This window comes from Gymnogyps californianus, chromosome 5 (genome assembly GCF_018139145.2).
Source record: "Gymnogyps californianus isolate 813 chromosome 5, ASM1813914v2, whole genome shotgun sequence".
Classification (NCBI taxonomy): domain Eukaryota; kingdom Metazoa; phylum Chordata; class Aves; order Accipitriformes; family Cathartidae; genus Gymnogyps; species Gymnogyps californianus.
Window position 1 is genome coordinate 55384177 of NC_059475.1, and position 22543 is coordinate 55406719.

Genomic DNA, 22543 nt, shown 5'->3' on the forward strand with positions numbered 1-22543 from the left:
ACGGGAAAATGAAGGGTCTTGGTGCTGTGTGAAAAAACAGAGAAAAAGCGGTAAGATGACATCATTCAGACCGAACTCCCGTGGGAGGCTGGAGATGTTGCTGCTAGGAGCTGCCAGAGGACAGAAATGGCTGCAGAGAAGCTAGGAATGTAAATAGTGTGGTTGTGGCCACCGAGGACCAACCTTTCCTGTAAAAGCTGCCTGCATGTCCTCCTGCTTCTCTTTCAAATATTGTCCAGTACGTTGATGACTGGATAAATTGAGTGCACCCTCTGGTTCCAGTTTTGGGAGCTCAAGGTGAGAGCACAGAGTCGCTTGCTCTTACCGAAGGTAACTCTGACTCTAGTGTGAATCAGAAGCTGAGAAGAATGGTGACATTTTACAAAGTTACGGCTACCCGAAAATGTGAAAGATTCTGCCTCATGTAAGGCTGAGGGGAAAAGAAGGTTGGGACTGCATTTTTAATATTGTTTGGGAATCCAGGTCCCCAAGACAGGCGATGCACATCCTTGTGAGCACGAGGGAGCACTGGGAAGAGTGCGTGACCCTGTGTCACCGTCTCCCTCCTGGAGATGGGGACAACATGTTTATAGCAGGAACATGGTCCCTGTTCCCGGGGTGGGGAGAGGCAACGGGGACCTGAGGAACCAAACAAACATCACTTTTAAAAACCTTCGCTCCTGAATAGCAAATACATCTCTCTCTTTGCATAAAGTGAGCATCTGAGGATTCACTAAGAAATAACAAATGTGGGGGTTTGGTACTGGAATTAGGATTTAGAGAAATCCAACAAAGCAAGTAGTGTATAGGGCTTGAGATAAAATAGGCATGGCAATGAAATTGATAATAAGGGAAACACCCTTGGGAATCCCCGAATGGAAACCCTCATTGATTTCTTCTGACACTGAGAAAGAAAAAACCAGGTCAACAGATTGACAAGCACTGTGTGAGAGGAAAAAAGTAAATTACAGTCAGGTGATAATCCCAAATCGAAAAGAGTTCAGAAGAGAGTAGTGTCTAAGCTTGTTTGTTTATAACTGAACTTTGCAAGCATGGATGTTATTCCCTGAGGACATGACTGTATTGATAATTCCAACAATAAAAGGAAAAAAAAACCCAACCCAGAAGAACAGATTACACTGAGGTATCAATAAATTATTTGCTCTGCCATGCAAAAGAAGGAAAAGACTGCCAATAAGCATCTTGATTAATTTTGCAGCATCCTGAGGTAATGCCCTGTGTCAGAAATGCAAATCTTTCTTTGAATGAAAATCTTTTTTTAATCACTCCAAAGATTAGTGGTACTAATTTACCACTAACAATTTATTTATTATTTATTAACAGTTTATTCATATTATAAAAATCTAATCTGTTTTCTCGTATTAGTTTCCTTTTCTCACTTCACTTATATTGGATTGCAAAATTTGGCTCAGCAAACCATCTTTTCAACACATTTGACCCTCACTGGTAAGAATATTGATTTTGTTTTAAAGGACCTGGCCTGGCATTTAAGTCTCTGGTATCTGATTCCCATCTCTGACACAAACTTTATATATGATCTTGAATAGAGGACTTAATTTTTTGTGCCTCATTTTCCTCTTTGTAAAAGATGACTTTTGGGAAGAGAGTTCCCGAACTTCATCCTCCTAATAACTGGAATCCTTCTTCTAGTTTCCAGGATGGATGTGTTTGTGGTAAGTTTGCATCCAATATCTTTATGTCAATATCTCTGTTAAATTAAATAGTTCTTTTCCTCTCCTGGTACTTAGTTCTTGGATTCCTTACAGATTGCAATTCACTTCTGTTTCAGTCTGTGTTTTACTGTGCAAGACAAGTGTTCTAGCCTTCTGTCATGAAAAAATGCTCCTCTGATCACCTCCATAAGCCCCTCCATGCCTCTGTTTTGATGTGAGTTCTTGCGTTCAGTATCCAGCTGGGATTTCTCTAGTGTTTTGTATGCGAAGTTCCAGTAAGAAATTTTGCAGAAATGCTTGTTCCCTCAAAAATACAGGATCTTTCTGAGCTGGTTCATTCATAAAAATACATCGGACAAAGAGACATGTACTTGTGGTATCCCAAGACCATGTCTATCACTCTGTCCTCCACCCCCCAACACACAAGGAAGGTCCAGCTGAAAAGTCAGCGTTTCTGGGGGGGAAGCCTGTCTGAATAAAATACAAAATCAAACAATATAGCAATGCAAAAAAACAAAACAAAACAAAGGAGGGAGTTGCTGTATAGCTATGTTTTAATAAGAATGTTAAGCAAGAAAATACTTGAGACCACTTTGTGGGTTGGGCGTGGGGCACCCTGACTGTGTTACTCTCCCCTGGATCTCCAGCTCCTCTCCCCCCTGCCCCCCTGCCCACGTTCTGCCCTCTCACAGCTGCTGGCTGCAAGAAGAGCACCTGGTAGAGGCAAAACTAGCCCAACCTGGGGTCCTGCGGCCGGCAGGACCTTCATGGCATCCTGGCAGTCACAAGGGTAAGCACGTGAAAGGGGGTTGCTGCTGCCAAAGAGGAGCCAGGATGAAGGTTCAGCTGGTGTAAAGTGCTGCCCTTCTGCAGGGCTCAAGGCAGCTGTACTGAGTTACCTCGGCTGTGTGACCCTGCTGTGCTGTCAAGGAAACCACAGGTGATGCATTTAAATGCAATTAATGGGGCAGCATCTAGTAGTTCTGGTCTGGAACAAACAAGATTTTCTCTAGTCCCTGAGAGACAGGTATGGCCTACCTTGCTCTTGATATGATGTGGAGCTGGGATAAAGGGGAAATGTTAGGGACAGAAGTTGTCAAATGGGGGGTTTAGATATGGCTGATATTTCTGGGATTTAACTGATGATGACCTCTGTTTACAAAATGCAACAGCGGTGAGTAACTGCGTGTAGTCTTCCCTTGTGCAAAATTGTTTCATTAGAAGACACTCTGTAGTGACTACTGCTTTTTATTTACTTTTTTCTAAAGTCTTTCTTGCACTTACAGTTCTTGAACTGATCTGTTTTAGGCTTTAAGTCTTAAGTATTATGCCTCCAGATTGAAGTGTTTTGTTGTGTCACTCCTTGTTTCTCCTTGTTTCTAGTGCTAAGATCACAGTCAAAAGGAAGTCACCAATGAAGATTTGTCTGCGCAGCTAAGAAAACTGCTTGTGGTGAAAGCTCTAAACGAAACAGGTCAGTTACATATATGTAGTTTTGTCCTCCTGACTTAGGAGGTAAATTCTTTGTGAAGTAATACAGAGTTAAATTTTTTTGTTTGCGTTTTTTAAGTTATTTGTGGAAAATGCTGTCTAGAAATAAGGTTTTGCCTAAAGTTTGCTAGAAACAAGCTGGATCCAAACACTCAAGGTTGGAAAAAAAAAAAAACAACATGAACGAGGTGAGTCTCTGGGATATCTTGTCTTTGGTTTCCTCTGAACTTTAGAGGTACCCAAATCTTCCTTTTTTGGGGAAGATTGAAAGTGTAGTTCCAAACTGGCTGCTAAAAGTTATATGTCTTTTAACATGCCTCTGTGCTTCTCATTTCTGTTAGAGCAATTCTTTTTTGGTCTGTGTATGTATATCTAAGCAGTGCATCTCAGGGTGGCTTTAGTACTTTGCAGTATCACGTGCTAATAGTTTGCAAATGCCTATGAATAGCTCCATTTTTCAGAGAAGCTTGTTGGGTTGGCATGTTGCTGCCTGGAAAGGAAGGCTCAGGTGCACTTTAAGAGGCTTCTGCTTTGTGACTGTTGTTTCAGACTCAGTGGTGTCTTTCCTTCACCTATGTAATCATCGGACAAAAGCAATATTGAGAACATGTGTGGCCCAAGTTTCTGCATTTTTTTAATATAAAGAACAAATGTCTTTTGTGTGTATGTGTGCTTGTCCATTATGTCCCTTATTAGGGTCTGATCCAAAAGATTCCCATGGCGTTTGGATCAGGCCTAGTGGTGTGTTAGGACAAACCATGTTCTGACCCATCAGAGTTAATGGAATTAACCTGGGAAAGGTTTTACCCTGCTTTAAAGTCTCTGGTTTAAAAATGTTTGCTTCTGGGGGGGAGGAAACTTGAGTTACCTGGTTTTTTAGGAGTGCTTTATTACTGTTAGTCTCACTTCTAATCAGATTGCTCTTCAGTACTTGGATGCATCTTTGTGCTAACATTAAATAAACAAAAAACACCCAGAAACACAAAATAGTATTTTGCTTTCTGGAGCCTACTCTAGATGAGGTTCCTGGGTATCTGCACTCCCAAGTGTCTAATACCAGCACACTATATCACAGGATGAACCTCTCTGACCACAGCTAGAACAAAACAGTACTTTGCCCTTGAATAAGAAAATTACTCTCCTGTGGCAGTAGCTTATATAAATTATGTTGCTGGGTTCTCTTTTCATGCCATCAGCTGTTTCTTCTTCCACTAACAGAATAAAGGTCGGAAAATGCTGATTCTAAATTGCAGTTGTGAATACAAACACTTCAACTTTATTTGTGTGACTTCCTCTTTTGCAGACACCTCTCCTCACAAAGTCAAAATTGAGGCCAAAATCTCTCCGAAAAGAGCAACTATCTAAAGTCTTGGCCCATTGTTTCATCTCTTTTCCAGGCCAAGCAATTCTTTGCTACTGAATTATTTACTGAGGAGAATCAGCTTTAATCATCAGAGGAGCATTAGAATCCAACAGGACTTTGAATACATATCTAAAATGTTTACGTGTGTGTGTGTGAGCATATTCATTTAAAGACTTTAGAGACTGAGTTTTTCATTACAACTTCAAATGAGGTTTACTCTCACTGTTTTTTAACTTTCCAGACTGTAAGATGCTTGTCTCGGCTTTTTATTCTGCCCTGAGTGTGTGGCCTTTTGTTTTGTGCTCAAGGAATCAGAAGTGAGACATTTTCCATGATACAAGATTCCCTTAAGTGGACATGGTGTGTGTGATATTTTGGGTTCTTAATTTATCCATGTTGGGTGTTGGGGGAAATTCCACTGAGGTAACAGTCTTTCTGCTGAAGACTACGGGGTGGTGGTTGCAGTGTTTTTGGAATGTTACCCTATTATGCTTGAGAAGCATTTAGTAACATTACGCTGGACGTCTTGCTCATAGCTATTCCACTCCTGATGCAATCAGAGCTAACCTGCACTAATGCTTCCTTGTAGCTATTAGCATTTAAAAAACTTGCACTTTAAACAGTTCCTTCACTTTTCCTCAAGGTTTTCAGAGTCTTCTTTTGGATTACTTCTCAGAATGAAACACAATGAAATATTTATTAAGCTTTCTGGGAAAACTCTGGAGGCAGGATTTATTAATAGTGAAAATTCATTATTGATGTTGTTGTTCTCAACTGATAAGCAGTTTTATGCCTGCTTAAGTTTTATTTTTACTTTTTTAAAAGATGGCATAGTGTGCAGCTGCTCACTATCAGAATTCTTTTCGTGGCTCCTGAGCTGGCAGGAGACTGAATCCTCTGTGTTCAGGCTTAAAAGCTGAACCTCCTGACCTGTGCCTATAAACTCAGCTCTGCTTGTATCAACTAAGGCAAAACAGTTTCTTGTTTATGTTGTCTGCTGTTCACATGTTTCTCCCAAGGCTGCTTCCGATTGTCCAAAACTGACTTATCTTTTGAATGGCTAGCATCTTTGTACCAGCACTTCACAAAAGTATTTCCATCCCCTCTGCCCTGACATTGACTTCCCTCTGTCCCAGTACAGCAGTCCATAATCCAGCACTTCCATGAGTCTGTGATACGACTGAGATTGGGGGTATTATGATTATGCTGGGGTGGAAATAGATGGGTTTTGCTATTGCTGGGATGGTGGGCAGAGCTGCATTTGCAGGAAAACTTCTAGATCCCTTTCAGAGCTTTTCTGAACTGTTAACCTTAATTTCACATTCTTAACATGCACCTGAAGCACATGTGGCTAAAAGGATGGTTTTAGAGATGAAGTGATGCAAACACAACCCTTGCTGATGGTCAGAAACTCTAAGTGGCATCTTAAAGACTCTTTCTCGGTACTGTGGGGCTCAGGGCTTACCATGATGTGGTAGGGATTAAGGCATTCATGTGTAACATCCTCTGTGTACAAGAATAACGCAGTCCTCAAACATATTGATGTTAAATCCTTTATTTTACTATCAGCCATCCTATGTATGTGATAGTATTTCACTATAAATTGCTATGTTGTATTTAAATACAATAGGTAAATCCCATATAAAACTCAATGTTCTGAATTCAAAGCGTTCAGCGTTCCTAAAACACCCGACTCCCAGTGCTCCATCAGCAGCGTGATCTGAGCAGGTTGCCCCTTCCTATACTCTGCGAAGGGACAAGGGAGTAAGCACAGACCTGATCTTCCTCAAATCCGCCTGTCTATTCTGGAAGAGAAAAAAACATCACAATATGTAATAGTATTACAGAGGCATCAGCCAAACCCTGGTCTTCTCTTCTGTTTTTGTTTTTTGTTTGTTTTTTTTTTCTTTTTTTCCCCACAAACAACATCAGTTGTCTTACTGTTCCTAAATTACCTACAAAATAGACTTCCCTTTAGCGGGAGGCACAGAATCCCTTTAGAAAGCATAGACTGCAAACCATATCCTGCCTGGTTTTCATTAAAGATACACTTTCATGACACCCCCCCCACCACCACCTTAAACTGAACCTTTTCTATTCTGGGTGGGCTGGAAGTATGTATTTGATGACTACAGTCGTTAAAACACAACCCACTGTGCAGCAATTGGAGTTCTGGCACATACAATCACCGCACCTCACTATCTAGCTCGTGGTGGGCAATTACTTGTTGAAATGAAATGTTCTATTATATCCAAAATGGATAATGGGTTATGGGCAAACCCACAGTTAATTTCTTTGAGAAAGAGCTCATTAGAGTAGTTGAACTTTCAATAAGGAGAGTGATGTGAGGTTTGTTATATGTACGGGGTACTTGTATTCCAGATCCTTGTTCTGTCTTGATGTTTATTACCTGCCTAACTTTAAATCTCTCTCTCTCTCTCTCTTTAAAAATACATCTGAGAGCTGTTGGGTTGGTTGGAACCCAGAGGTCTCTGTGCACCTCCTCTGCTTTGGTGAGGGGATAAGACATCCCTTAGTAATTACCTCTGAAATTGCAAAGACCAATGCCTTTATCTCTCATTGATGTCCAGATCTATTTTGGCCTCTTTTCTCACTTTATCTATATTTAATTAGAATTTTAGAGAAAATACAGCTTTGCAGCTACAGTAATCATCCTGGAATAATTTCTGAACCTTGCCATGAAATTTTGCTGCTCCTTATCGAGGAACAGTTATTCCAACTGCTGCAGTAACTCTCCTCTTCCCTGGCCAAATAAATATCTCTCAAAATGTTTTCATGCCGAGCATGTGCAAAACTACAAAGAGTTAAGTTAAATTCATGGCAACAAGAAATTCCCTGCCTTTGTTATGCTCCTCACAGCACTGCTAGGCCTGGCTCATTGGCAAGTCTAATTGGCGCTCTGAGCCCAGCGAGGTCCATCCGCCCACGCCGGGAGGCTTCAGCCAGCCAGAGCATTCAAGGAGCCAGCGCTGCGTAGCTGCTATCTCTGCTTGTTGAGTTGACATGAGACAAGTTATTACCATATAAATGAGATAAGGTCTTAGATAATTGCAGACTGAAAGTAAAACTGAACTGGACTGCTTGTGGCTGGAAATTTTAAGTGTACCTTTCGATCTTCAATTTTTTTTTTAAGTATGTATACTTTTATCCTTCCATCTATTAGCCTACTCTATAAATGATATAAAGAGCCTTTATGTTTTCCGTCAGGCTACCAGTTGTGAATTGAATTTTTTAGACCTGGAACTTTCCTGGTGCCTTTCGTGTCTCCTCTGCTGGTTATTGTGAAACCTGTATGCAGAGGTAGTAAAATTGCTTTGAGGAAAATACGGATGTCAATCACTTTGACCAAAATAATCCAGTGCAGTTACTTTATTCCATTTTCTTTAGAAGAAGTCAAAGAAAATATCTTTGGCTGATTCCTTCCTTGTCCCTGCATAGTCTGGCCATGCCAGAAGGTGGGTGGCCGAATTTAGTAGAAGATGCTTTTGCTCTAGGTTGGTATCTTTATTTTCTGTTCCCAGGCACCTGACTGCAGTGTGGAGTGTAAGTAATTGAGGAAAAAGTGATATTCTACTGCATAAATCTCTGTGTTCATCTAATCCCTCCTGTGTAGGGCATAAAACCCCAAGGAAAGGAGGAAATATTTTCATGCATCTCACCAAGGCATGGTGGAATCTTAAGGATCACTTTTAGTAGCTAAAAATAGTGTTTTTTCAACTGGCAATCATCAAACAATCTGTTCTTGCAAGGGAGAAACATCTGGTGAGAGAGCCAAGCAGTAAGCACTGAATCTCTTATTTGTTCTGGGATCAAATTTGTAGGTCAAGGTCAGGTCTTGCACACTAAGCTTGGATGAAATTCAGTCTTTCAGAGAAGACTAGGATGACCACTGTGTGCTTATACCCAGGAAACAATACCTGCAGCAGGGCGTAGGGCTTGTGCTGAATTAATTGTGGGAGGCTCAACTCGAGGGCCAAAGGACACTTGCCAGCAGCACAAAGGAGTTAAGTCTTTATCTTTGTTAATAGCAGTGTGAAGCCTAAAACTCACCTAGGCCTACAAGCTGCTTTCTCCAAAGCACAGTTTGAGTTGTTTGTGGTTGGTGGGGTTTTTTTGTGTGTGTAGTCTAGTTGAAGACTTAAGGAGCAAAAGACGAGTTTCCTGAAAGAATTGCTAAGCTGTGAAACCTTCTTTTTGAGGAAGATACTGGAAACTCCTTAAGTCTGTAATAGGTATATAGGGCGATAGGTATGTAGTGCATCCAAAGGGACACAGTGTTGCATCTCCTGGCTCTGCTCTACTAAGTACATTCTTGCTAAAAGTAGGAACAGGGCAACCAGGAGCAGGAGGGCTTCTCATTTCTAGCCTTAATATATTCATGGGCAGTTTATAATCCTTTGACTAAATCGGGCAGATGATACAAAACCATAGTTAGCAAAATGTTTTTATACTACAAACAACAAAATTCTATGCATTGAATAATTGCTTATCGTAAATAAATAACCAATTTAAGCTCAGTCTGAATGCCAATCCATCTTGGGATATAATATAAAACTTTTACAAAAGATTGCCTGAACAGAGTCCATCTTTAAACAGTATCTTTCTAAATTTCTAATGCCTCTGCTTCAGTATTACTGCTTATGCTTGCTATCCCATTTCACAGTGTCCTTCACTTCAGTTTGATGCCTTGCCTGCAGCAAAGGAATTGCTGAGGGGCTCATTTACTTTTTTGTGACTTGGCAGAACAACTAGAGGAATACCAAGCCCAAGGAAAAAAGATAACGCAACAGTTTGGTCACCTAAGGTACCTACAGTATTACAAATTTTAATGTAAATAGATCTTTGAACTTGAAGAAGAGATTTTTGAAAGACAGGTCAGATCTTTCAAAGAAAACTGGCTCCATGTGAAGAATAAGGAATGTGTTCCTTTGGGACACAGCGAGGCTTAAAACACACAGCTCTCCCAATATGTGAGTCATCCTATGGATGCAATGATGTCCAGAGGATATTGAAGCGTAGAGAGGACATCGGATGGCATGAGAAGAAATGTCAAACAATAGAGGCAGAGTGAAAGAATAACGAATGCTAAGATTAATATTTCAGCAGTCTATTTAAAACCATGTTATTACAGTGCTTGAGGCATTAAATTTGCTGGGCTGACTAGTGTGGGAAATCAGTTTATTTTAAACATTGTGCAGTCTTGGAGAACTTGCAGAAGTTTTCAACCAAGCTAATGCATTATGCATCTGAATTGGACAGAAAAAAGTGTAAATCCTACATGTAATAAAAATTGATGCAGGAGTAGAAACACTTGGAGTTTAAAAATAAAATATGAAGAGCATCCAAGGAGATTAAATTGTGTAAAGGAAAGAAAAGCGAAGACAAAGGAAACTTCACAAATAAGAACAACTGGGAATTTTATCACAAGATTACTCAAGGATATTTAGGATGCACTTTTCCCACTGGTTAAAGTTAATCCGCAAGGTAAAAGCTAAAGCATCGACTTGCAGGAAGCCAGAAACAGAGTCAGTGGCTTGGTAATTCCAGTCCATGTTGTTGTTGATAAACAGCAAGGTATATATCGTGGCTCCTGAAGTGGAGTGTGAATGCTAATATCCTCTGTACAGGATTGCCTGCTGTGGAAGAGAATAGGCTTCTGGAGGTATGAGCTACAGTCTGCCCCGCATGCCAGCAGAAACAGCTTTCCCATCTTCCCCATTCCCGATGTGAGAGGACATAGGAGTGGCAGTTATTAAAATGCATGCTGACCTGCATTCTTAAAAAGCTTATTTATACTACAATTAGGGCTGGAACAGAGATCTGATGTATTCATTAAACATGGGAAACAAATGGTGTTAGAAACAACCTCTTGCTGTTGGTACAAACTGGTTCTCAGTGCTGAACAAAAAGGAATTTATCTCCATCTTCTCTAAGATCTGGTATCAGGGAACAGAATGCTTTCACTTCTCTAGGCTCCTTTAAATGTTGTGTGAGTGTGTGCAGTGCTTTATGGTTTATTGTGTGACTCCACAACAGAAAACCTTAGGCTTCATGCTTCCCTTTTCCCTCCCTCCTCCTCATTCCCTACCCTGCCAAGAAAAGGAACGAAACAACCTTTTCTCTTCCAGTTAAACAAAACAGCATCCCCAAGGCACAGACAAAAAGCAACCCAACAAACAGATAAAACCTAAGTACATGCTATACATAGTGTTTCATAGGTTTTAGAAGAAACTTTTGCCTTGCAAAAGTTTGTTAACTTTAACCTATTTGCAGTGTTTACAATAAAGGTTTAGGTTTGATTGCCAGGCATCAGAGCTGGAAAGAAATGGGGGGAAAAAGAAAAATCCATATTATATTGTTGAAGACCATGAATGTGTCTGATGTTAAGGAATCTTTCAGTGTAGCAGAGCATGTGTGCTGTAAGACTTCAGGTAACTATGTTTTAATGCCTTCACAGTGTAAATAATAGAGTGAATTCTGTACAAGTCATGGACTAGAGGTCACTGAATGTTTTCCTTCCAACCTCCTTGTTGGCCTCTCTGTAGCATGAAAGGGAATGTGGAGGGGAAAGAAGCGATAAAATAAGTGTTAGCTATGAACCAAAGCATTGGTGGCTATATGTAAGCACTGAGTTCAGGTAGGAAGGATTAAGCAGCCTCTGCCTATAGAAAAGCCGATCGTCCTCCTAGCACCTGTGGCAGATGCTTTCTCCAGTAGCACAGTGCTGGTGCCTGGAGCCTCGCTTCAGCTCAAATCTGCATGGGAGCAACGTGGTGACAGCACGCAGAGCCCCTGATAGATCTCCCCTGCAAAATAAAGGCAGCAGCTGTCTTTGTAAGTTCCCACACTGCTGAGAGATGGTGCAGGCAGCCAAAACCTGAGCCTTCTTGGGTCGGCACTGAATCAGAGTAGCTGTTGCCTGGGCTCTGCATGTGTGGGCAAGCTTTCTCAAGGAGAGCTGGAAACAAAGTCATAGTCTCCGTTATGATGCGCTATAATGAGGTGTCTTCAGGTTTTCTAATTGCCATGTCTGTTCCTCTGCTGGCCAGATGGCCCATTTGAAACCATCTCATCTGAGTTATACCTCCTTACTGTCAGCACTTGCTTTCTGTCTGAACTTCTTAAATACAGCCCTAGAGTCATATCCAACCTTTAATTTCTGAACACAGTATAGTTATTATTCACCTTGCAGTTAATTCTCTGACGCAGGACTTTTTCAGAGTGTGAATCTCTTTTGAGTCTTCCTTATGGAATTCTTCAAAGCTTTTTTCCTAATCTTTTTTCTTCCTTTATCAGGGAAAATTGTTTCACAAATTCATTAAGATCTGATTGTGGAACAGAACATTAGCAGTCATAAACACTGTGCTACTAAAGTCTTTGTAGCCTAACTAAAAGCAAGCTCTAACTGGCGCCTGTTTGGGTTAAAAGCCCCTGTGTAATCTCATAGCAAAATAAGTGCTTCATTAATAAGTGACTGGAGTGTCACTCTGAACAGGACTTGTTTCAGTGCCACAGTGGATCAGGTTGCCCCGTGGCTGATCAGTGCACATAAAGCTAACATGGGGTTTGCAGTCGTGATGGGTTGGTATGTGGATGGGACTGCTCTCCTCCCTGAGCCCCAGGGCCAGGCTGGACCATGAGGGAGCTCCTTACTTCCTCACATACCTGAGCCTCCTCTCGGAAGGAACTGCAGTGATCGCAAGAAGAGGTGATCACACCACCTCTCCTCCTGACTTATGGGTAGGACATGGCAAAGGCATGCGTCTGGAGACCAGGCCAGTAGGATAAACCCATCTCATGCTGAAGCTATGGCTTAAGTCCAATCATCCATTTTCTCTGTGTGCTTAATGTCTTTTGTTAGAATAGAGCATGAAGACGCATCAGTATTTGGATTACACCAGTACCTAATTCTGGAAGTTACATACTTCAAAGGTATTTAAGAGGGCTGCAATATTGATAAATCTCCCTTTCTTGCCTTTAGCCATCTTTTCACCTAACTTGTGCTCTTTGGTGCAATGATCCAAAGACTTGGGACAATGTCTATGTCTGGAACAGAGCAGCATGTGGCTTTTGACTGTTCCTCTGATGTATTGTCACCTGCAGAAATTGCAGCCTGGATTATGACAGCAGGGAAACGGCAGAGTGTGACAGGTCAGGTGTAATCTTGGCATTTGCAAAGAAATCTACATTGCAATTTATATTGAGCCAGGAATCCCCTTTTGCTGGCCCTTATGCAACCTCTATTCCTACCTGAAGAGCTCCAGGTCTAAAAATAGCAGAGAGGATACTGTCAATGTGGGGTTACACAGTGACTTTAATAATAAAAATATACCCAGAGTGGTTGTGAGCATTTCTGAAAATGCCTGACATGTACTGTCTTAAATACCTGTTTACCCCTTGTGCAAGTTGGGATTTCTCCTCTAGTAGATCATTGGGTTGAATATCCAGGGGCCTGGGTTAAAGCTTCAAGGGGAAAGAGGTGGAACAGTGAAAACGCCCAAATAGGTTCGTTGGGTGGAAAGCTGTTACCTATACATATATGGGTTGTAAGGTTTTACATAGCCAGTAATAGCTGGTCCATCTCAAATTGCTTATTGATATGTCCGTTCTGTCCATGTACATAAGTGCCCATGGTTTTAGTATGTGGGATCTGGGTTCCTGACCCTACTCTGTGTGGTTTATTGTGCAACACTGAATACTTTCTGCGCTATCTACGTTGACTTCAATGTTTCAGGGCCGGAAATCATCCAGGATATTTTTTCCTTTGTCTATGAGCTTCTTTGCCTCAAAGTGTTGATAATTTAAAAAAGGGACTTGTGATAAAGTGGCAAATGTTTTGTCAGAGGTTGCAGGGCTAGACTGTTCCAAGTCCTAAACATAATCTATAGCAGGGAACAAACACATACCACTTATGCTTACAGTAGGATTAAATCTAAAACAAATGCACTGAAATTAAATAACATAAAAGTAATGAAAAGGTCTTTGTTCCCAAAATTCTCCAACTATATCTGATGTTTATATTGTGATGCTGTATTTTGACAAATAAGAAAAAGCTTATGGAATATTTGGATCATGAAAGACTACTTAAAGTACTAGGCAACTGTAACTTTATGTATCAATAAATACTTAGGCTTTTAAGAGACCTTGAGAGCTATTGTTGGCTATGAAAACATCAGTTGCTGTCCAGAAGAACAATATTAGAAACACTGATTCAGTAAAATGTGCAACATAAACCCCTCAGAGTAATAAACAACGTAATAAAAACTGTCGGTGTCGTAATTGTTTAAAAAGTGCCTTCAAACCTGAAGCTGAGACCATGTAGTTAGAATAATGACTGAAGATGTGAGAAATTTATGCTAGATTCTCTCCTTGCCTGTGGATTTGCTATGTGACCTGTGTGCTGTCTCTGTGTAGCTCGGCTCCCTGAACGCTGGCTCAGATGTCCAGCTGAACTGCTGGTTCCTGAGGTTACCATCTGTCAACCAAGTGTGTGCATGCATTTTACTTCACACTTGCAAGAGGTTAAAAGTGTTAGCTTCAATTAAAAAGGTCAGGCTTTATGTATTTTTCATTTTGCATGTGTGACAGGTGATGACAGTGCATACAACTTCACTGGCAAATGGGACCTTGTCAAGTAATGGTAACTTGACTGGATCCCAAAATGGGGAAAATATTCCTTTCCCACATTGTACTGCAGAGCACTCGTGTTCTGCGATGGGAGCTGTATTATACCAGAGAGAAGTTTTTTTGGGTGGTTCTGGATAAAGGTTTATTTTCCTATTGAAGTAGTACTTAGTCATGCGAAATATTTTCTAGCTTGAGTTCAGCTTGCTATTAGTCACCGCTCCGCGCAGTTCACTGGCTTTATGCCTGCAGCCACATCTCCCTAACCAGAGGCAAAACATGCTGCTGTGGCGGCTGGGGAAGCTCTCCATCAGCTCGTGTCTTTGCAGGGGTGGTGTTCCCACTGAACGTCCAGTGCTTGCTCTCTGCTGGTTGTACCACATGTGAGATGAAGCCACAGTTGTTAGGAAATTATTGCAGAGGAACTGCCTTGAAAGGGAGACTTAAATGATGTGAGTAGGTGCAGGAGCTGCTGGGAAAAAGTACTGCCTCTGAGAGAGATGTAGCTGGGTTTTATCAGAGGGAAGACCTTCCAACAACTCAAATAACCTTTTCTCTTACCTTGTCATGGCTTGCTTACTGACTGGCAAAGATATATCAAACCATTTAGTGTATTCTTTCTCCAGCCATGGATGATAGCTAAAAAATTTAAAATCCTATTTGCCTCAACATTTTCCCCACACAGTTATTGCCATTAAAATTTCCATGGCAATTGTAATAACTAAAAATACCATAGGAGTTCACTTATATATTTTATAATTTAATTTATGGTCAATGACAAGCAGCTAAGCAGATTCTGTTGCACAAGAACAATGTGGACAAAAGCAAGTTTTTAATCTCTGTTTTAGGACCCTGTGGATGTAGGTTAAGGCTGTGTTGATCCTTTCACTGTTAAAGCTGTCTGATAGAAATGCAAATCTTGGCCCCTGTTAAGCAGAAGCAGTAGTAAACTGGACTTTCATAAAAATAAATAATTATTCAATGATTTCTGCTGATAACATCTGCCAAGACAGACATGGCAATGGTAAGAAGGCTTCCACCAGTTGTTCAAGCATCCTGTGAACTTTTGCTCCCCCTCAGGTTGGCAGACTTTAATATTGTCCCTTGTCCTCAGGGACAGAGCTCAGGCAAAACTGCTGACCTCAGCAACGACAGTTTTCTTAGTCTCTTGTCATATCTTGATGCGAGAGTGAAGTAGGAGGTTGCTTTCGGCTCCTAGTAGGAGGATGCTTTTCAAGGGCCCTTACACACGACACCTTTCAGCTCCTTACTCTGATGTGTGAATTGTACCAGTGAGCTTCACTGCAAAGGCTGGGTTTGTTACTTCTTTTCTACATTTGGAAAGACATGCTGTACGCTGTCTTACTTTGCAGTCTGTGTATGTGGAGGAAGGGTATGAAAGCAACCAGTATAAGGTCTCACAGCTGTCTTCAAACCTGATGGTTCGGGCTAAAAACAAACACAAAATTCCCATTGTCAGGTCCCCCCGGGGGAGGGGAGCCTGTGTGGGAGGGGGCCCAAGGGATGTGGTGGAGAAGGGGCAAGGGAAAAGACAGAGAGGGGCTGGCAGGCTGGAAATGCGTATTTTAGGTATGTTGTTTTATTGTGCTTGAGAAGAAATTCTGCCTGGCTAAAAGGAGTGAGCTATAGAGTGAGGAGTTGTGAATATGTGAAGTCTAGACTAGCTGAGCTCACATGTGCGTGAGGTAAGTTGTTGTTTAATGTACAGCAGTAGTGGCCTTTGTCGGGATGAAAAAGTTACAACCTAAAAGAAAATGGAGATAGGATGCTTTCTGCAGAGATCTTCTGTTGTGGAGGCCCTTCAGGAATTTCCTCCGTGCAGGAGGGCTGTACTGCTCGTGGTGCTGCCGGCCTCTTGCTGCGAGCCAGAGCGGAGGCTGCTCACGAACCAGGAATGGTCTGGGGGGCCGAAGAAGCTCCTGTCACCAGGCTGGTGGCAATTTGCATTGGGCATCGCCACCCTGCAAGACTCGGAAACCTAAACCCGTGAGCTCAGTGTTACCATAAGAGGGGTAAAATGAAACTGGTGGACCTAGTAAAATTAAGTATAGATGAAAGGTTTGTGAAATTAATATTATAGTTTGGGGAGCAAGTATTGTATGTTATTCTGTTTATCTACACTGTTGGTGGTACTCTTCTTTCCTCTTCTTCCCCCCCCTTTTTTTTTTTTAAATACTGGTTGGCAAGCTAAATTACTTGTCTTTTGAAAGTGGGGTTTCTAGATAGGGGCATCAGACAATGTTTTAGAAACAACCCAACTTCTGATTCACCCCCAGACAAGTCCCAGTGGAAGGATTAGAAGTGGCTGAATAAGAGGAATGTAAACAGAGAAACATGTATGAATTTGTAGGGCAACCTGCTGCAAGTAAGTTTTTGTTGATGGTGAAGAGATTAAAGAGAAACAATCCTACTTAACCTTTTTTTTTTTTTAAGTGAAGAAAAAGTGTAGCCAGTAGAGAACTGTGGTGTGTTTTGCTGGACACTTCCCTTTTCTTCGAACATTGAAACCAAGAAAACCCCCAGCTGTTCACAGGTCAGCTGTGCCTTTTGCTGTCCTCTAGGAAACCTAGCTTTGTGGGCTGAGAAGTAGCGCTTTCCTGTTGCTAGCAGTGTCATTAGCCGGTTACAAATTTCAGCAGTGAGTTAGTGTGACAGTGGGTCAGTCTGTAGGAAGCAGGTCAGGGATGCTCAGTGCTCTGTCTGCAGGACCCTGTTCCAGAGAGAAGTGCATGGAGAGCTAGAGGGATGAGAAGCCTGGCTGGGAACAGCTCTTTCACTGGTCCGTGCTCTCCATCTGGTCTGATGGTGCGAAGTATGTGCTTTGGGTGAAATTGGTACTGGAAGAGGCAGGAGGAGGTAGTGCGTTGTTCTACTCATCCGCGTTCATGCACCTGTTAGTGAAATAACACAGAGTGCAGATCTGAAAATGCAGCAGGTACCTATGCAACTTCCTTCATGTCTGTTCAGAGATTATAGATTTATTTTTCTGAAAGGGTCTTTGTCAGGTTCAAGTACTGATGTGGATGCAAACACAGGCAGTAGTTTGGAGTCCTGAATATCGTCTTTAAATGGCACCAACTTGCTGCAGCATTTGCTGCACAAACAATAGGGGACATAGAGCCTTAGGTTCAAATATCAGCCTTTAGTCCAGAGCACCCCTGCATCTCTTGTCATCTTCCAAAATACTCATAAGTTATAGAGAACAGGAGAAAGAGAAAGCATCGGTCTTGACTCGATATGTTTTTCTGAATTTCCACTGTTTTCTAATGCTTTACCCGGCAATGGATCATCGCTTCCTTGGGGCTCTTACACTCCAGTGAACTCGTAGTACGAGGCCTGACATGAAGGAAAGGTCCAGGCAGTTGGCACTGAGCCAGGGCATTTCCTCACGAAAGCTGTCACGATCCTGTCTGTTGTCATGGGGACACCACTTATTTTCTTTGGATGCATTTTTGGGCAACATGCAGTGTAAGCAGGTATAGCTTGAGATGGTTTAAATTTAAAACAAACTGATTACAAAGCTACTTTCACTTGCTCTGCTCGGCAGCCTAAGGCATTATTTATTTTTCCGTAATACAAGTTCTGGGCAAAAACTATCTATGATTGTGACTCAAAATTTGGATACGAAACAATTACTACTTCAGTAAAGACTTCAATGTGGCATTTGACACACCGCAAATTGCCCAGCATATATAATCCTATTAACTGGAGAGATGAGATCCTTTTATGCTTAGAATCGACAAACACTGCACACTAAACCCCGCTTATCTCAGACAGCTAACTAAATAGGCACTAAGAACTGAGTCTGGTTGGCTACTTGACTCACCAAAGTAAATACAGATAATACCACATGTTCTGAAAACACCACAGTGAAATCCTGCTGCTGCTTTTTCCAGAGTATCTCTACTATCTCTTTGTTTGTTTGTTTTTCCTTGCATAACTCTGGGCTTGCTTGCTTTTTCTCTCTTCTCATTAAAATTTTCTTCATGTCACAGTATTAGCAACCTCATGCCATGTGCTAAATTCACACAAAAACTTCTCCTTCTTCCATGTTTTCCACCTCTTAAGTGAAATGGAGACCCTGCTCCAGGACGAGCTCTGACATGCTACAGAAAAGAATATTCCTTTCAAAAATACTATAGTAAACAAATACCAACAAATTTACAATGTCAAGCATACAGAACTTGGGAAATAGCAACTGAGGGTGTTCCATGCAATCTTTCTTCAGTGCCACTGTGCTCATTTGCTGTGATGCAGTCTTCAATTAATTGTGTGCTCACATAGTACTTTTTTTCAGAACTTGCTAATACGTATTTAATAAGGATTTTCATGCATAATCTCCGAAGGATTTCAAAATGATGTGTTTTTTTTTTAAACTATGTGATTATCTTCCATTTTGGCTAAGGACGTAACTGATACCAGTGCAAAGTTGTCTGTATGTGGACAAGCCCTAGAAGGAGATGGCACATCTCTCCTCAGTTGTTGATTCCAATCTTATCTCACTTCTATACCAATCCAGAGCTCCTAAAGCTTCTTTTGGGATACATTTTATGCAACTGTTCCCCTGCCTCTATACAATTCCTGGTCTTGTTGTCTTACAGTTGATATTTGCAGGTTTCAGAAGTTAAAATGAGCCCTTGGACTCATTCTCATTTTTAGCAATGTCGTCCCTCTGTGAAGAGCAAACACTTGTAGAAGTCAATCTTAACTAGTGTTGCCTGTTCTACTTTAAGAGAACTCCAACCCCAATAAATCAAAGTAAAGCAAATACTATAAATAATTTGGGTGGTACGCTTGGTTGTTATATTAGTGGTTTTAATAGGCAAATGGTACCTGCATCATTAGGGAATATATTGAGAATCATAGAATCATAATTCAGGTTGGAAGGGACCTCCAGAGGTCATCCACTCCAACCCTCTCCTCAAAACAGGTCTGACTAGATCAGGCTGTCCAAAGCTATGTGGTCACCATCCTGAGTGCAGTGAAGCCCGTGGATTGCTCCAGAACATCTGGGACACCCCAGGCCTGCTCAAGAGTTACCTGTGACTATTTGCTTTAATGGTGTGAAACAGGATGCCTGTATGAGCTCCTGGGTATATAGAGGGATAAAACACAGTTACGTATAGGAAAGACTACACTGCAGTTTGTTCTCAGAGGAAAAGACAAGAATAAACCCTGAACAAATGAAAAAAGTGGGGATGGAAAACAGGGGGGTTGTTGATAGATGCTGTGAGTTTTGAAGTGCTGAGCTGGCAGAATGTGAAAGTGAACTCCATAGGTTACAAATTTTTGCCAAGGAATTTCATATCCTTCCTGGAAAACTTACCTCTAAGCCGTTACTGCGAGCTGTGGGCATTTATTCTGGAGAGAACCCACAGTGTTTCTAATGCGTTTTGTTGCATGTGGTGTGCATCTCCTGTGGTGTAATGTAATGTAACATGGCATGTGGTGTTATAAATAGAATGATAAGATCTTGCAAAAACCTGCCTGGCAGGCAAACTCACTGTCTCCCCTTTTGAAAGGCTTCCTGAGCTCTCCACCACGCTCCCTTCTTTTGTTAAAAGGTACCTTCCACCCCAGCACCCTCCTGCTCAGCTTCCAGGGGAGCGGTTGGGATAGGATGGCTTTTTCTCCCAAATTCCTTTTGATGTCAGCAGCACAGCTAAGACTTCATGGGGGCGGTGTCTTGCTGCTCTCAGTTTCTGTCTCTCCTTTCATCTGTGTCTATGCATTTCTAATTTGCTCGGTGCTATGGGCAAGATGCTAATTTTAGCACCCTTGTGTAATTAATCTGAAGTCACTGGGGTTAATGCATGTGTACAGTATAGCTCCAATCAGAATCTGGCCTTATGTTGTCTTAATATTTTTGGCTTTTTTTTCTTCTTTTTTTTTTTTCCCCCCTGCCAGTGAATTCAATCTCCACGGCCTTAACAGCAACGCTACTGTTAGAATAATATTCAGACAATGTTTTAAAATAGGCTAGGGAGTCAGAGTTACCAACTTGACAACATGGGATCAATTCCCTGGGCTTTCTGGCAGTGATGCTGGACTACAATTTTATGGTGCCCAGCTTGCTCTGTGCTCTCTGGAAGAGTGCTGGGTTACTATATTTATACCTATCAGTTAAGAATACTGCTTTACCAGCATTTATTTCTATAATTGTTTGGGTTTCCAGGCAAGCTTCTCCTCTGAGTGCCCAACCAAGAATAGTTCCTTTTAGCTGCATCTTGTGTAAGAGTTGAAGGTCATATCAATTGCCTGCTAACAGTCACTAGTCTAAAGGATCAGCTGTAAAACTGGACTTATCAGGACTCCCTCTTATATGTTTCATGTTCTAGTGTGTGACAAAATATACAGAAAGGAACTTACATTTATTTTTCACTAGCAATTTTTAGTTGTTTTGTCTTCACTTTTCTTATAGACTAAAATGATGTATTTCTGAAACTGTGTTGAAAGAAGCATTAATGAACAACAATGTGACTTACCTGTGTTGGCTCAAACTTTGATAGATCTGTGAAGATACTGTATCATATGCGCCTGAAACTTTGACATGGTGTGATTTCCTGTTGCAAAGCTTGTTACGTCTGTTGAATAAAACCCAAATGTATTGTGGTACCTCTTCCTGAAGTCTTAAATGGTTTTGAGACACCAGTTGGCAAGTCCATACAAGAAGACAGCAGTTTGGTGGCATTCACTCTCCTTTGGTTGAGCCACACAGGAGAAGTGTGCATGCAGAAGTGACTGAGGTATTTTACAGGGGAGAGGTTGCATCAGACTTCACATAGTTCCTGAAGGGTGAGGAGGAACAGTCAAATGTAGCAGACAAATAATTGGTTTGTTTAATCGCTTCCCACTGATAATGTTTTCTTATGTATGGACTCACTAACCAGGGGAAAATGTTAGCACATGAATGCTGCATTGAGTTGAAACTCCACACATTGTGTTTGGCTCAGTAACTTAAGCAAAAACAAAACAGATTCAGCCTAAAGCAACATAGCTCTTGTTAAATTTCACAACTCATGAAACATTTGAAATGCTATAGTGTTACAAATTAAAAGCACGTTTATATGCATGATTGGATGCATATCAGGGGATAGTTTCTGGTAAAGTCTTTCTTTTTTCTTTACTCTTAATCTTTCCAGCTATGCTGAAACATGATCCTTTATTAAACTTTATCTTGTGTTGTGTCACCCTGCCTCTAGTTTTGCGTATCTCACATCCCCATTTGGATCTGCTGCACGGAGTGTTATTTTCTTTCTGGTTACTTTAAGAGCTGTTCTTTGCATCTAAATTTTTTCTCCTTTTTAAATTTATTCTCCTCCAGCTGCAAGAATTTATTTCTATCTGCAGTACAGAACAGCAGTCAGACTAAGTAATGAAAGCAAATGTTGCTCTTCTTTCTATCACAGAACGTTTTTCTTCTAGATCTAAACATGTGCTCCTCATCAGAAACAAATGGATCTATCATGGGCTGCAATTCAAAGCATGTACAACAAATTCTGGACTTCTGCAACTATTTAGTTGATAGCCAGGAATTAAGATAACTACAGGGCCCTCCGATACTGCTTGAGGAGCAGAACCAAATGCTACAATACAGGAGAATGGTCTTGAAACATTTTTGGTCTCAAATTTCCCTCACTTGAAACGAAAATACATGATAAACCACAGTAGTACTGGAAGAAACTGCAGTTGCTTATAAAACCTTCAAAACCTCTTTTAGTCCTTGTGGTATCTTGTCTGTCATTGCTGGTGGATAAGCATGAAGGGGGGGCTAAATGAGCTAAGTGGATGCTGTGGGATTTTGGAATCCTTAATGTTTATTTAAATTGCATTTTAAATGTGTAACCACATTGAAGCCTGGATTCAGCGATGCGATGGAATCTGAAATTAAGCATGGCTTTAATAACCTCCTGGTGTTAAGGAATACTTCCTAGAGTAATCTGAATAAGCTTTGTAAAGTTATCCAAGGCTTATTTTTGTTAATTGCCTTGTAATGGGACATACAGAGCAGCAGAAACACTTGATAGAAAGGTGAGGAGAAACTAGTTCCCCCTGAACTCCTCTTCTTACCTTTGACTGAATCCACTGGCAGGAGCTGTCTGAAGTGTCTTAAGGTGTCTCCAAGTTCTCATATGTTCTTAACTCCAACGCCACTTGCCCTTAATCATGCAAGAAGTTGGTACTGGAAAGAAAAGAAGATGCATCTGCAGCTGGTGCAATGTTTTTGCATCAGTAAAATATTGTTTAAAACAAAACCTAATGAAACAGCTTTTGCATCTTTTTAAACAAAACAAACAAAAAACCCAACACAAATAAACCAACACACAAA

General features: G+C 41.1%; 1 long non-coding RNA gene across 1 annotated transcript in view; it reads left to right on the forward strand.

Annotated features, from left to right (window-relative positions):
* The first annotated feature begins 2659 nt into the window (after window positions 1–2659).
* Window positions 2660–22543, forward strand: part of LOC127017159 (uncharacterized) — a 140377-nt gene continuing 120493 nt past the window's right edge. The window contains exons 1-2 of the long non-coding RNA XR_007766544.1: window positions 2660–2721; window positions 3078–3168. This is a non-coding gene — a long non-coding RNA (uncharacterized LOC127017159). The remainder of the gene's footprint in view (window positions 2722–3077; window positions 3169–22543) is intronic.